The sequence below is a fragment of the Schistocerca gregaria genome, chromosome 1, assembly GCF_023897955.1.
Source record: "Schistocerca gregaria isolate iqSchGreg1 chromosome 1, iqSchGreg1.2, whole genome shotgun sequence".
NCBI lineage: Eukaryota > Metazoa > Arthropoda > Insecta > Orthoptera > Acrididae > Schistocerca > Schistocerca gregaria.
Window position 1 is genome coordinate 436437452 of NC_064920.1, and position 13111 is coordinate 436450562.

Below are 13111 nucleotides of genomic sequence, written 5' to 3' on the forward strand. Positions count from 1 at the left end.
GTTAGGAACGTCAATGAAATTGTGCGTGCCAATCCAAGACAGACTGTCCAAGAGGTTGCAGAAGAAAGTAACATTCCTGCTGGATCATGTCATGAAATCCTGACACAGCATCACAGTTTAAGAATGCCAGGTCGGATGTTAAAGATGACCCGCATTCAGGACGCACCTCGACTTCTACCGACGACTCTCATGTTAGGAACGTCAATGAAATTGTGCGTGCCAATCCAAGACAGACTGTCCAAGAGGTTGCAGAAGAAAGTAACATTCCTGCTGGATCATCTCATGAAATCCTGACACAGCATCACAGTATAAGAATGGCAGGTCGGATGTTAAAGATGACCCGCATTCAGGACGCATTTCGACTTCTACTGACGACTCTCATGTTAGGAACGTCAATGAAATTGTGTGTGCCAATCCAAGACAGACTGTCCAAGAGGTTGCAGAAGAAAGTAACATTTCTGCTGGATCATGTCATGAAATCCTGACACAGCATCACAGTTTAAGAATGGCAGGTCGGATGTTAAAGATGACTCGCATTCAGGACGCACTTCCACTTCTACCGACGACTCTCATTTCAGGAATATCTCTGAAATTGTGCGTTCCAATCCAAGACAGACTGTCCAAGAGGTTGCAGAAGAAAGTAACATTCCTGCTGGATCATGTTATGAAATCCTGACACAGCATCACAGTTTAAGAATGGCCGATCGGATGTTAAAGATGACTCGCATTCAGGACGCACTTCGACTTCTACCGACGACTCTCATTTCAGGAATATCTCTGAAATTGTGCGTTCCAATCCAAGACAGACTGTCCAAGATGTTGCAGAAGAAAGTAACATTCCTGCTGGATCATGTCATGAAATCCTGACACAGCATCACAGTTTAAGAATGGCAGGTCGGATGTTAAAGATGACCCGCATTCAGGACGCACTTCGACTTCTACCGACGACTCTCATTTTAGGAATATCTCTGAAATTGTGCGTTCCAATCCAAGACAGACTGTCCAAGAGGTTGCAGAAGAAAGTAACATTCCTGCTGGATCATGTCATGAAATCCTGACACAGCATCAGAGTTTAAGAATGGCAGGTCGGATGTTAAAGATGACCCGCATTCAGGATGCACTTCGACTTCTACCGACGACTCTCATGTTAGGAACGTCAATGAAATTGTGCGTGCCAATCCAAGACAGACTGTCCAAGAGGTTGCAGAAGAAAGTAACCTTCCTGCTGGATCATGTCATGAAATCCTGACACAGCATCACAGTTTAAGGATGGCAGGTCGGATGTTAAAGATGACCCGCATTCAGGACGCACTTCGACTTCTACCGACGACTCTCATGTTAGGAACGTCAATGAAATTGTGCGTGCCAATCCAAGACAGACTGTCCAAGAGGTTGCAGAAGAAAGTAACATTCCTGCTGGATCATGTCATGAAATCCTGACACAGCATCACAGTTTAAGAATGGCAGGTCGGATGTTAAAGATGACCCGCATTCAGGACGCACTTCGACTTCTACCGACGACTCTCATGTTAGGAATGTCAATGAAATTGTGCGTGCCAATCGAAGACAGACTGTCCAAGAGGTTGCAGAAGAAAGTAACATTCCTGCTGGATCATGTCATGAAATCCTGACACAGCATCAGAGTTTAAGAATGGCAGGTCGGATGTTAAAGATGACCCGCATTCAGGATGCACTTCGACTTCTACCGACGACTCTCATGTTAGGAACGTCAATGAAATTGTGCGTGCCAATCCAAGACAGACTGTCCAAGAGGTTGCAGAAGAAAGTAACATTCCTGCTGGATCATATCATGAAATCCTGACACAGCATCACAGTTTAAGAATGGCAGGTCGGATGTTATAGATGACCCGCATTCAGGACGCACTTCGACTTCTACCGACGACTCTCATGTCAGGAACGTCAATGAAATTTTGCGTGCCAATCGAAGACAGACTCTCCAAGAGGTTGCAGAAGAAAGTAACATTCCTGCTGGATCATGTCATGAAATCCTGACACAGCATCACAGTTTAAGAATGGCAGGTCGGATGTTAAAGATGACCCGCATTCAGGACGCACTTCGACTTCTACCGACGACTCTCATGTTAGGAACGTCAATGAAATTGTGCGTGCCAATCCAAGACAGACTGTCCAAGAGGTTGCAGAAGAAAGTAACATTCCTGCTGGATCATGTCATGAATTCCTGACACAGCATCACAGTTTAAGAATGGCAGGTCGGATGTTAAAGATGACCCGCATTCAGGACGCACTTCGACTTCTACCGACGACTCTCATGTTAGGAACGTCAATGAAATTTTGCGTGGCAATCGAAGACAGACTGTCCAAGAGGTTGCAGAAGAAAGTAACATTCCTACTGGATCATGTCATGAAATGCTGACACAGCATCTTGGAATGCATCGTGTGGTCGCCAAGTTTGTCCCACGGTGCATGTGTCATGAACAGAAAGACCTTCGGCTCGCAATCTGTGAATAGCGTTGGGATCGCGCAAATGCAAACGGGGTGTTTCATAAGAGAATCATAATAGGTGATGAGACATGGGTCTACGTTTATGGTCAGGGCAAATGACAAAGCCATGCTGGTACTTTTCTTTGACTTTGAAGGGTTAGTTCACGATGAATTCGTGCCACAGGTACGAACTGTTAATTAATGATTCTATCGTAACGTGTTGCGACGCCTGCGAGAAAACGTGAAAGCAGCCTAAATGAAGCGAGACAAAGCATGCCGCTCTCATCAAGATAACGCACGCGCACATTCATCCCTGTTGGTGCGTGACTATTGCACTAAAAAACGAAATCACTGTATTGCCTCATCCTCTTTAGTCTTCGGACCTCGCCCCTGCGGACTTCTTTTTATTTCCAAAGTTGAAAACCCCATTGAAAGGCCGAAAATTTTCAAGGATACATGAAATAAAAGAAAATTCGCGGACGGCGCTTAGCGCGATCCAGAAAGAGGTGTACCGAGACTGCTTCCGGAAGTGGGAACGGCGTTGTGAGCGGTGTGTCAATTTTGGAGGAGAGTATTTCGAAGTAGACCATGAATAAGTAAAAGGTAAGCGCAGGAAAATGTTGTGAACAAATTTGCGGAATTTTTTGAACAGACCTCGTATACCATACCACAGAGCCTGGAGTATGTAATTCTTATCCGAAAACGTGTTGTCACAGTTCATCAGGCTACCATATTCTCACAGGCTCAGAGAAGGAAACAGGATGTTGACCCAAAAGGCATGCTTTTTCAGAAAAGCTGCGCTGTTAGAGGCGCCATGTCACTGACAGCGCGGGCTCGGAGCGACAGAGGTTCGAGTCCTTGTTCGGGCATGGATGTGTGTGTGGTTCTTAGAATAAGTTAGTTTAAGTAGCATGGAAGTCTAGAAATCGGTGACCTCAGCAGATTGGTCCCTTAGGAATTCACACACATTTCAACATTTCATTTTACCAGAAATCGCACTTCAGGTCAGAAAAATGGAAATCACGTTTACACTGGTATGTTCAGCCGAAAAATACTTTTAACAAAGTTCTGTTTCTAAGTCTTTAGAGTAAATACAAAATTTGTGTTGCTATACCTCTTCCCGCCGTTTGCACCAACTTATATCGTGTATCGAAACTGCGATGCAGCTCTCTTATTACCTGGCTTTCTTTTGCTATTTCCCTCAAGTGGTCGTGGGGGGATGGGGGGGGGGGGGGGGGGGGGGGGGGAGGCGGCTGACAGCGACACAAACAACTAGATTTTCAGCCAGTAGACATTAGTGTCTAACTTAAAGGGGGTTGGAACACCCTGTCCCGACAACGTTAAATTTAGTGAATTGGCTTCTCTGTATTTGAGGGCCCACTGTAGCTATTGACATGAAACCTTTTCAGGACATTACACTGTATGTTCTGAGTCTTCTGAACTACAATAATTGCATTTCAGCCAATTTTTAGTGACATGGTTAAAATTTTGTGTACTTTTTTGTACGTCATCTTAAGTAATGTTATTGCACATAGCATTATGTTCTTCTTTTAGTTCAGTAGTCTCAGGATATGCATGTTATTACTCCCTGAAAATTTGAATACTCTACTCGAAGTGGTTTCTGAGATTAAGGGAAAAATGCAACAGAAAATGTAAATTTTCCGGAACAGCTTCTAAAGTTTCAAAAGTCTGTAACTCACTTAATATATGCTTTTTTTAAAATTTGTAGTCACTCAGAAGCACCCTGCACCATACAGTATATCATCCTCTTGATCTTTTTCCAAGTTTTTTCTTGTTTCTGGATTCCTTAGTGGCCGACTGTGCTGCATACTCTGCTTTATCAATGCGAACCTTGTCCATCCCTTCAAGTTCTCTGATGGCAGTTTGCTCCAGAATTAATTCCAATATGCTGTAGCACTTTCACCTTACCAATGTTGCCATCATTAAAAGCAATAACAGCAATACTGATCCCCACTTTAGTGTCTTCGTTCCAACCAAAAACATTTTTTGGTAATTCTTCAGTAATTCAGGATTTGCCAGGTCTCTGTAAATAGGTTTTATGGTACCCACGACTGCTCCTGGGATGGAATGTCTATGGCTGTGTGAACTGTTTGAGTGCTGGGCGTTGCAGTAATTTCACCATGAATCAGGTCCAGGACGTAGCAGTAGTTGTCATGAACTAGGTGCCAGAGATAGCTGAAAACACTTGCTCAGCCCGTGTGCTCCTTTCCCACTGCCATGTACACCGCCAGTGCTGTGTAAAGAGATCAGTGAAAATTACCGGCGCAGCTGCAGCCACAGTCGTGGACGCACATGTATGCCAGAGTGCACCATCCCTGCCATAGAGGGCATCCGAGGATGATTGTGGTGGGAGGAACTCAGATGTTATCAATGCCTCCAGTGCAAACATCCATCATTTTGAATCTTCTCTCGTGTAGCATACACACATCTGCTTCGGTCATGCTCACCCAGCACACCGTCACTTCGCCAGTCCTCTCTGCTGCAGGCAAGATCAGACAGGTAGGCACATTCTTTGCACACATAAAAGGTTGAGCTAATCCGTTAATCCGTTACTCCTGGTTGCCGACTCCTCGTGACCACCCTTGCAGGCAGGTGCAATGCACTGAATGCACTGCGAAACAAGCAGCTGCAGCTTGAACGTATACAGCAGTTCTAAACAATTCCACACTGACATAGACACACCAGTTTAAAAAATCTACTTTACGCAATGCGAGGCAACAATGTTGTTACCATACATCTCGAATTTCTCATGTGAACTGTTCATGCCCCCCCCCCCCCCAATTTATACAAGTTATTTTAGAAGATAGAAGAAATCGGACAATACACACGTTTCCAAGTCGCTAAAGTATCGTTACTTGTGAAAGTCCTTTACAGGAGTATGGGATAGGCTATATTCCCACTAACTATTCTTATATTAAGTAGAAAAATTTCATGTTCTGCATCACAGGACTAGAATATTGAACTCATTTATGGCTCATTATGGAGTGCTAAGATCTACCACTGTCACAGGATATGCCTCCTCACTTTCGAACTCTCTCTTAAGGTAACCAAATGTCTCTCCACATACAAAGTCGCATAAGGTAACAGCACACAGAAGCTGTACATATAAGTTTTATACTTACATCACTTTATAAAATTGGTAACAAATCTGATTTTCAGGTTGTCTCTCCCTGTATAGGTGGACCAGTGAAATATCGTTAGTAAATTTCGCCACAACAAAACAAAACGCCAACTGAAGAATCATAACAGTGGTGCCCTAGCCATCGCCTACGCTTGCCAGGCGGAATGTCACTGATATCAAATTGATAGGCTAATTAAATAAATTGATGATGAGAATCACTTTTTCTTTTTCAGTAGTCGGATTACACTCACTAAGCAGTTCAAATGGGAGTGCCTGGAGGGAAGATGATGTTCTTTTTGAGGAACATCATTGAGAACCGAATTTTGAAGCTGATCACAGAAGGATTCTACCGCCAGCAACATACATTACGTGTAAGGACTGAGCTATTAAAAGCACGGTCACAATGACTATGTTACCGTCACCCTGCATAAAAAGCGGTCTTGGTTCTAGAGGTACATACAAGAGTTGCAGCTAGTGTTACGTTTTCTGTTGGAAATGCTGTATGTGATTTGGAATCAAGTCTTTCCATTCAACCACATACCTGCGTTGGATCCTATGAAGATGTCTTTTAATGATTACAGCCACTAGTAATCATATTCGTGGCACCCTAATATCTCGAAATGAGTCAGCTTTTTCGAACCTACCTGTTACAGTAGAACTCCAACGCTGTTTTAGATAGTCCATATGCATCCTGATAACTGCTCCTCCGTCTCTCCCCACCGTCCCTGCAGCTTTGTGCATGTGATCATTCCAATTTCAGTCGGAACTGATCAGCAATCAGAGAGCACTATATCTACCACCTTCTGAGGAAACAGGGTAAGCTGAGTTAATACAACAGGACCGTGTTCTGACCACTCGATGGAAATGGGAACATTTGTTGCAGTTCCACCAATGGTGGATTATGTGTAAAGTCAGTGCCAAAACGAAGCTTTCTCCTGCAACACGAGGCAGTATGAAAGACAGTACGAACTGTTATGGTGGTGTTTCTTATCTGGAAAGTTAGGAAGAATCCACATGATACAAGAACTGGAAGAAGTACGAGAATATTGCTACTGCAATGCGATGCATTTCCAATCTACATACGATTACTACAATCTGAAGGAGATCTACGTCCCTCAGGGTGCATTCATGTCTGTCACCCAAACATTTCATCATTGTTATTTTGTACCATCCAATAGAGAAAAACCATCAACTATAAAAGCTCCACTAACTTCATCTGACAGTGAACTCAATAAACTATTTATTGCATCTCTCTTACGATATCGAAAACAGTTACCACCTGCATGCCAGCATCGAGCATATGTGGTAATCCTGTTACATATAAAGGTATTGATTCAATGGAGCAGGTGACCAGTGATCAAAGTCGCTTGCACAGACCAGCATAAAGTTTCATCGCCTGTACTGTAGGAGGATCATACACTACTGGCCATTGAAATTGTTACACCAAGAAGAAATGCAGATGGTAAACGAGTATTCATTGGACAAATATATTATATTAGAACTGACATGTGATACCATTTTCACGCAATTTGGGTGCATAGGTCCTGAGAAATCAGTACCCATAACAACCATGTCTGACCGTAATTACGGCCTTGATACGCCTGGGCATTGAGTCAAACAGAACTTGGATGGTGTGTACAGGTACAGCTGCCCATGCAGCTTCAACACGATACCACAGTCCATCAAGAGTAGTGACTAGCGTATTGTGACGAGCCAGTTGCTCGGCCACCATTGACCAGACGTTTTCAATTGGTGAGAGATCTGGAGAATGTGCTGGCCAGGGCAGCAGTCGAGCATTTTCTGTATCTAGATAGGCCCGTACAGGACCTGCGACATGCGGTAGTGCATTATCCTGCTGAAATGTAGGGTTTCGCAGGGATCGAGTGAACGGTAGAGCCACAGGTCGTAACACATCTGAAATGTAACGTCCACTGTTCAAAGTGCCGTCAATGCGAACAAGAGGTGACCGAGACGTGTAACGAATGGCACCCCATACCAGTATGGCGATGACGAATACACGCTTCGAATGTGCGCTCACCGCGATGTCGCCAAACACGGATGCGACCATCACGATGCTGTAAACAGAACCTGGATTCAACAGAAAAAATGACGTTTTGTCATTAGGGCACCCAGGTTCGTCATTGAGTACACCATCGCAGGCGCTCCTGTCTGTGATGCAGCGTCAAGGGTAACCGCAGCCATGGTCTTCGAGCTGATAGTGCATGCTGTTGCAAACGTCGTCGAACTGTTCGTGCAGACGGTTGTTGTCTTGCAAAGGTTCCCATCTGTTGACTCAGGGATCGGGACGTGGCTGCACGATCCGTTACAGCCAAGTGGATAAGATGGCTGTCATCTCGACTGCTAGTGATACGAGGCCGTTGGGATCCTGCATGGCGTTCCTATTACTTCCTGAACCCACCGATTCCATATTCTGCTTTCATTGGATCTCGACCAACGCGAGCAGCAATGTCGCGATACGATAAACCGCAATCGCGATACGCTACAATCGGACCTTTATCAAAGTCGGAAACGTGATGGTACGCATTTCTCCTCCTTATACGAGGCATTACAACAACGTTTCACCAGACAACGCCGGTCATCTGCTGTTTGTGTATGAGAAATCGGTTGGAAACTTTCCTCGTGTCAGCACGTGGTAAGTGTCGCCACCGGTGCCAACCTTGTGTGAATGCTCTGAAAAGCTAATCATTTGCAATATCTAGGCATCATCTTCCTGTCGATTAAATTTCGCGTCTGTAGCACGTCATCTTCGTGGTGTGTCAATTTTAATGGCCAGTAGTGTATCTCACAGCCTTTGGCATGTGCAAAGAATGTGCATTTCTGTTTAATCTTGCCTGCAGCAGCGATGACTGACGAAGTGACCAGTGTTCTGTTTGAGCATGATGGAAGTCGATATGTGTGTGTTACATGAGAGAAATTCAAAGGATATTGCACTGGAGGTATTGATAACATCCAAATTCCTGCTGCATCTGCACCGATAATTTTCGCTAACCTCTTTACAGGGCACTGGTGGTGTACACTGGGGCAGATACGCAGCATGTGGGCCTTGGGACAGGAGCGTGTGCAGTTTGCAAGTGTTTTCAGCTGTCTCCGACATCTGTTTCATAACAACTACTGCGCCGGCCGTGGTGGCCGAGCGGTTCTAGGTGCTTCAGTCTGGAGCCGCGCGGCCGCTATGGTTGCAGGTTCGAATCGTGCCTCGGGCATGGTTGTGTGTGATGTCCTTAAGTTATTTAGGTTTAAGTAGTTCTAACTCTAGGGGACTGATGATCTCAGATGTTAAGTCCCATAGTTCTCAGAGCCATTTGAACCATTTGAACAACTACTGCTACGAACTGGATCGTGGTTTAAGTGTGTTGCGTTTAGTGATTCTCAATACATAGCAGTGGGCTCTGTCTTGCAGTGGTATTTACTGTTGTCTCTAGCCTATCACACACTAAACCTTCTTCATCTTCTTTCTTCTGAATGTAGGAAAGAGAAGCAATTTAGGAATTCTATTGTACTTGAAAAAACCCAATCGTAACATGAGATGCCCCATTGATGGCGACCTCTGACATCTAGCCATGACAATTTATTGCCACAGACTGGATGATGGTTTAAGTGTGTTGTACTTAGTGCTTCTCAATACATCGCAATAGGCTCTGTCTTGCAGTGATATTTCCTGTTGTCTGTTGTATCATGTCCCTTCCTCCCTCCTTCTGAATGTAGCGGAGAGAATTATTTTAGGAATCTGAAGTACTTTTAAAAACCAAATCGCGACATCAAATTCCCAATAGATCGATTTATTGTTTAAGATAGTTGTATTACTTGCACAGATGCATTCGAGTGTGGGTCTCTCTCCCAGTTGTTGTGGACAGGCGATACGCTGTGGGTAGTGAATGGCACACGCCTCGTGATTCCTAGGTTGTGTGATTGGTAGGATTTTTTTTCACCAGGTATGTTTAGTGGAAATGTTGTGGTGGAGGAGGGTGTTTGTGTTCTCAAACATTGGTGTTGAAGACCTCAGATATATTTTGTACTACGATCTGTTTGGGATGGAAATTTCATTACTTGATTTGCGTTATGTTTGCATGTGATACACAAACACTGAAAACATGTATTATTACGAAGGATCATCGTAACGTGGAGATGAGTGTTTTAAATTATGGATTTGACTCCTGTAAATTGTTAAATAATTAATTTTGTAGGGTAGTACAAACAGCTTATTTCACTCTATTATTGCATCGCAAAGTGACGAAAATATCGAAATTGCGTCAGCTTTCCCTTTGCCTCCAGCATTACCCAATAGGATTTTCTGAGGAGAGATGCAAACCACTATCTTCATATTTGGAAACGTGTTTCACACAGACAATTAGGGAGTGGTCTCCCGAGAGAGATACAGACAGGAAGCGAGTCTGGAATTTCCCAATCAACAGAATACCGCCACTTGATGCTTTGTTTGGGGGCTGCGAGATCAAAGGATGCCGATATGTGGTCGGTGGTCACTGGTGTTTAGTAATGTCCTCTCTAATGAGGACACCGGTGTATTTTGACCTTTGTGGTGGTGCTCTGACGATAGAGACATGAACAAAGACCCAAAATGGCGGCTACTATACTGCACTTCATTCCATTCATGATCTGTAGACCCTTTTTGCAGGGTTTAACTTTCAGTGCAATATGACTGCTGTATGTGTCTCGATCTGTTTAAATATTCCATATTGCGATAGACTTCCTGAAAATGTGTGCGTGAATTCCTAATGGACCAAACTGCTGAGATCATCGGTCCCTAGACTTACACACTACTTAAACTAACTTGTGCTAAGAACAACAAACACATAACCTCGACCAAGGGAGGACTCAAACCTCCGGTGGGAGGGGCCGCACAGTCCGTGACATAGCGCCTCAAACCGAGCAGCCACTCCGCACTCTTCCTGGCAAATTCTTTAAATAAACTATATTCAATTCACCATCTTGTATACTGTAAATTGCTGAAATAAACAGTATTCCATAGTCGGCAGTCAGAGCCGCACGGGGTAGCCACAGGTTTCGAGACGTTTTGACATGTTTCGCATGGCTCCCACTTTTGGAGTTTGAATCCTCCTTGGCCATGGGTGTGTGTGTTGCCCTTAGCTGAAGTTAGTTTAAGTTAGATTAAGTAGTGCTTAAGCTTAGGGACCGATGACCTCAGCAATTTGGTCCTATAGGAATTTACCAAAAATTTCCAAATTTCTGCTGTCAATTTCCCGACGAATTCTCTAACTAAATAAATAAACTGTATTCCAAACATCGCATTTTACCGCGTAAATTGTTTAAATAAACAATATCAACTTGTTGTCTAAATTGTTTAAAGAATATTTCATACACTGCAATAGATTTGCTGACAAATTCTTTAACTAAATACGGAAATTATATTCCATAAACTGCCTTGAATCCCATAAATTGTTTAAATAAACAATTTTCCACATACAGTATAAGTTGTTTAAACATTATTCTCAACACTGCAATTGATTTCCTGACAAAACCTTTAACTAAACAAAGAACAAACTGTATTCTGTACACTGCCTTGAATCGTATAAATTGTTTAAATAAACAATATTCCACACATTGCCTGAATTGTCTAAACAATATTCCATTCAGTGCAATCGATTTCCCTCCAAATGACCGATCAACTGAATCTTTTTCCAGGCAATTTATGGGAGGGGGAGATTTGGGGGGTTCCCAGTGGATGGATTTAATTAACTGATCAGTTTAATTAATTAGGCAATCAAATTGATATCAAAAGTGTGCTTGTAATGGCAAGGGGAGTTCCCTGAAGGAAGGAGGAGGAGGTGGCGGACAGGGAGGGGGAGGAAGGAGAGGGGTGGGGTATCAATAGGTCAATCAAAAGGAAGGATTATGCACAGGGGTCATAACCTGGGATCAAAAGGATGGATTATGGAGGCCTTAACCCTGCTAGCACGACAATAGGTTAAGGATCTGTCAATCAAAGGAAAACGTAGATTTGCCCCAGAATGTATACTTATCCCTAATGTAGGCAACTCACACTAACAAACTGTGACATAACTCTCTTTGTCAAAAATGGTTCAAATGGCTCTGAGCACTATGGGACTTAACTTCTGAGGTCATCAGTCCCCTAGAACTTAGAACTACTTAAATATAACTAACCTAAGGATATCACACATATCCATGCTCGAGGCAGGATTCGAACCTGTGACCGTAGCAGTGGCACCATTCTGGACTGAATCTTTGTCCCACTACTCACGTTTCCTCAATGTACACGCCCAAGAAAGGAACTCAAATATTTCCACCATTTTTTTTTTTTTTTTTTACAGACGAGCTTACACGTGAATTGCGACTCCTAAAAATGTGTCTGGAATAGAGGAAAGCGACCTCAAGGGTCGGTGTTGGGGTCACAGCTGTTTCTTATTTATATAAATGATATGCCTTCTAGTATTACAGGTGATTCAAAAATATTTCTGTTTGCTGATGACACCAGCTTGGTAGTGAAGGATCTTGTGTGTAATATTGAAACATTGTCAAATAATGTAGTTAATGAAATAAATTCGTGGCTTCTGGAAAATAATTTGATGCTAAATCACAGTAAGACTCAGTTTTTATAGTTTCTAACTCACAATTCAACAAGAACCGATATTCTGATCAGACAGAATTGGCATATTATAAGCGAGACGGATCAGTTCAAGTTCCTAGGCGTTCGGATAGATAACAAGCTGTTGTGTAAAGGCGATGTTCGGATCTTGTTCAGAAAGTAAATGCTGCTTTTTTTACCATTAGAACAGTATCTGAAATAAGTGACAGTTCAAGACGAAAAGTAGTCCACTTCGCATATTTTCATACGCTTATGTCATATGATATTATTTTTTGGGGTAATTCTTCTGATTCAAAAAGGGTATTTTTGGCTAAAAAACGGGCTTTTCGAGCTATGTGTGGTGTAAGTTCGAGAACCTCTTGTCGACCCATATTCAATAGTCTGGAAATTCTGACATTGCCCTCACAGTACATATTTTCTTTAATGTCGTTTGTTGTTAGCTATATTAGCTTATTCCCAAGAGTTAGCAGCTTTCACTCAGTTAATACTAGGCAGAAATCAAATCTGCATGTGGAATGCACTTCCTTGACTCTTGTGCAGAAAGGAGTGCAGTATTCTGCTGCATCCATTTTCAATAAGCTACCACAAGTACTCAAAAATCTTAGCAGTAGCCCAAACGCTTTTAAGTCTAAACTGAAGAGTTTCCTCGTGGCTCACTCCTTCTATTCTGTCGAGGAGCTCCTTGAAGAGCTGAAAAATTAAGCAAACTTCAATATTACATTGTTGATTTTCTTTATTTAAACGTACGAATTGTCGCCTGAATATGTTTCTTATATTTCATTTTATCTGTTTCCACTATCGTGTTGTAATTTCATGTACTGACTCGTTCCATGACCATGGAGACTTCTCCTTAATGAGGTCCCACGGAACAATAAATAAATAAAGATTACTTCACACAAGCG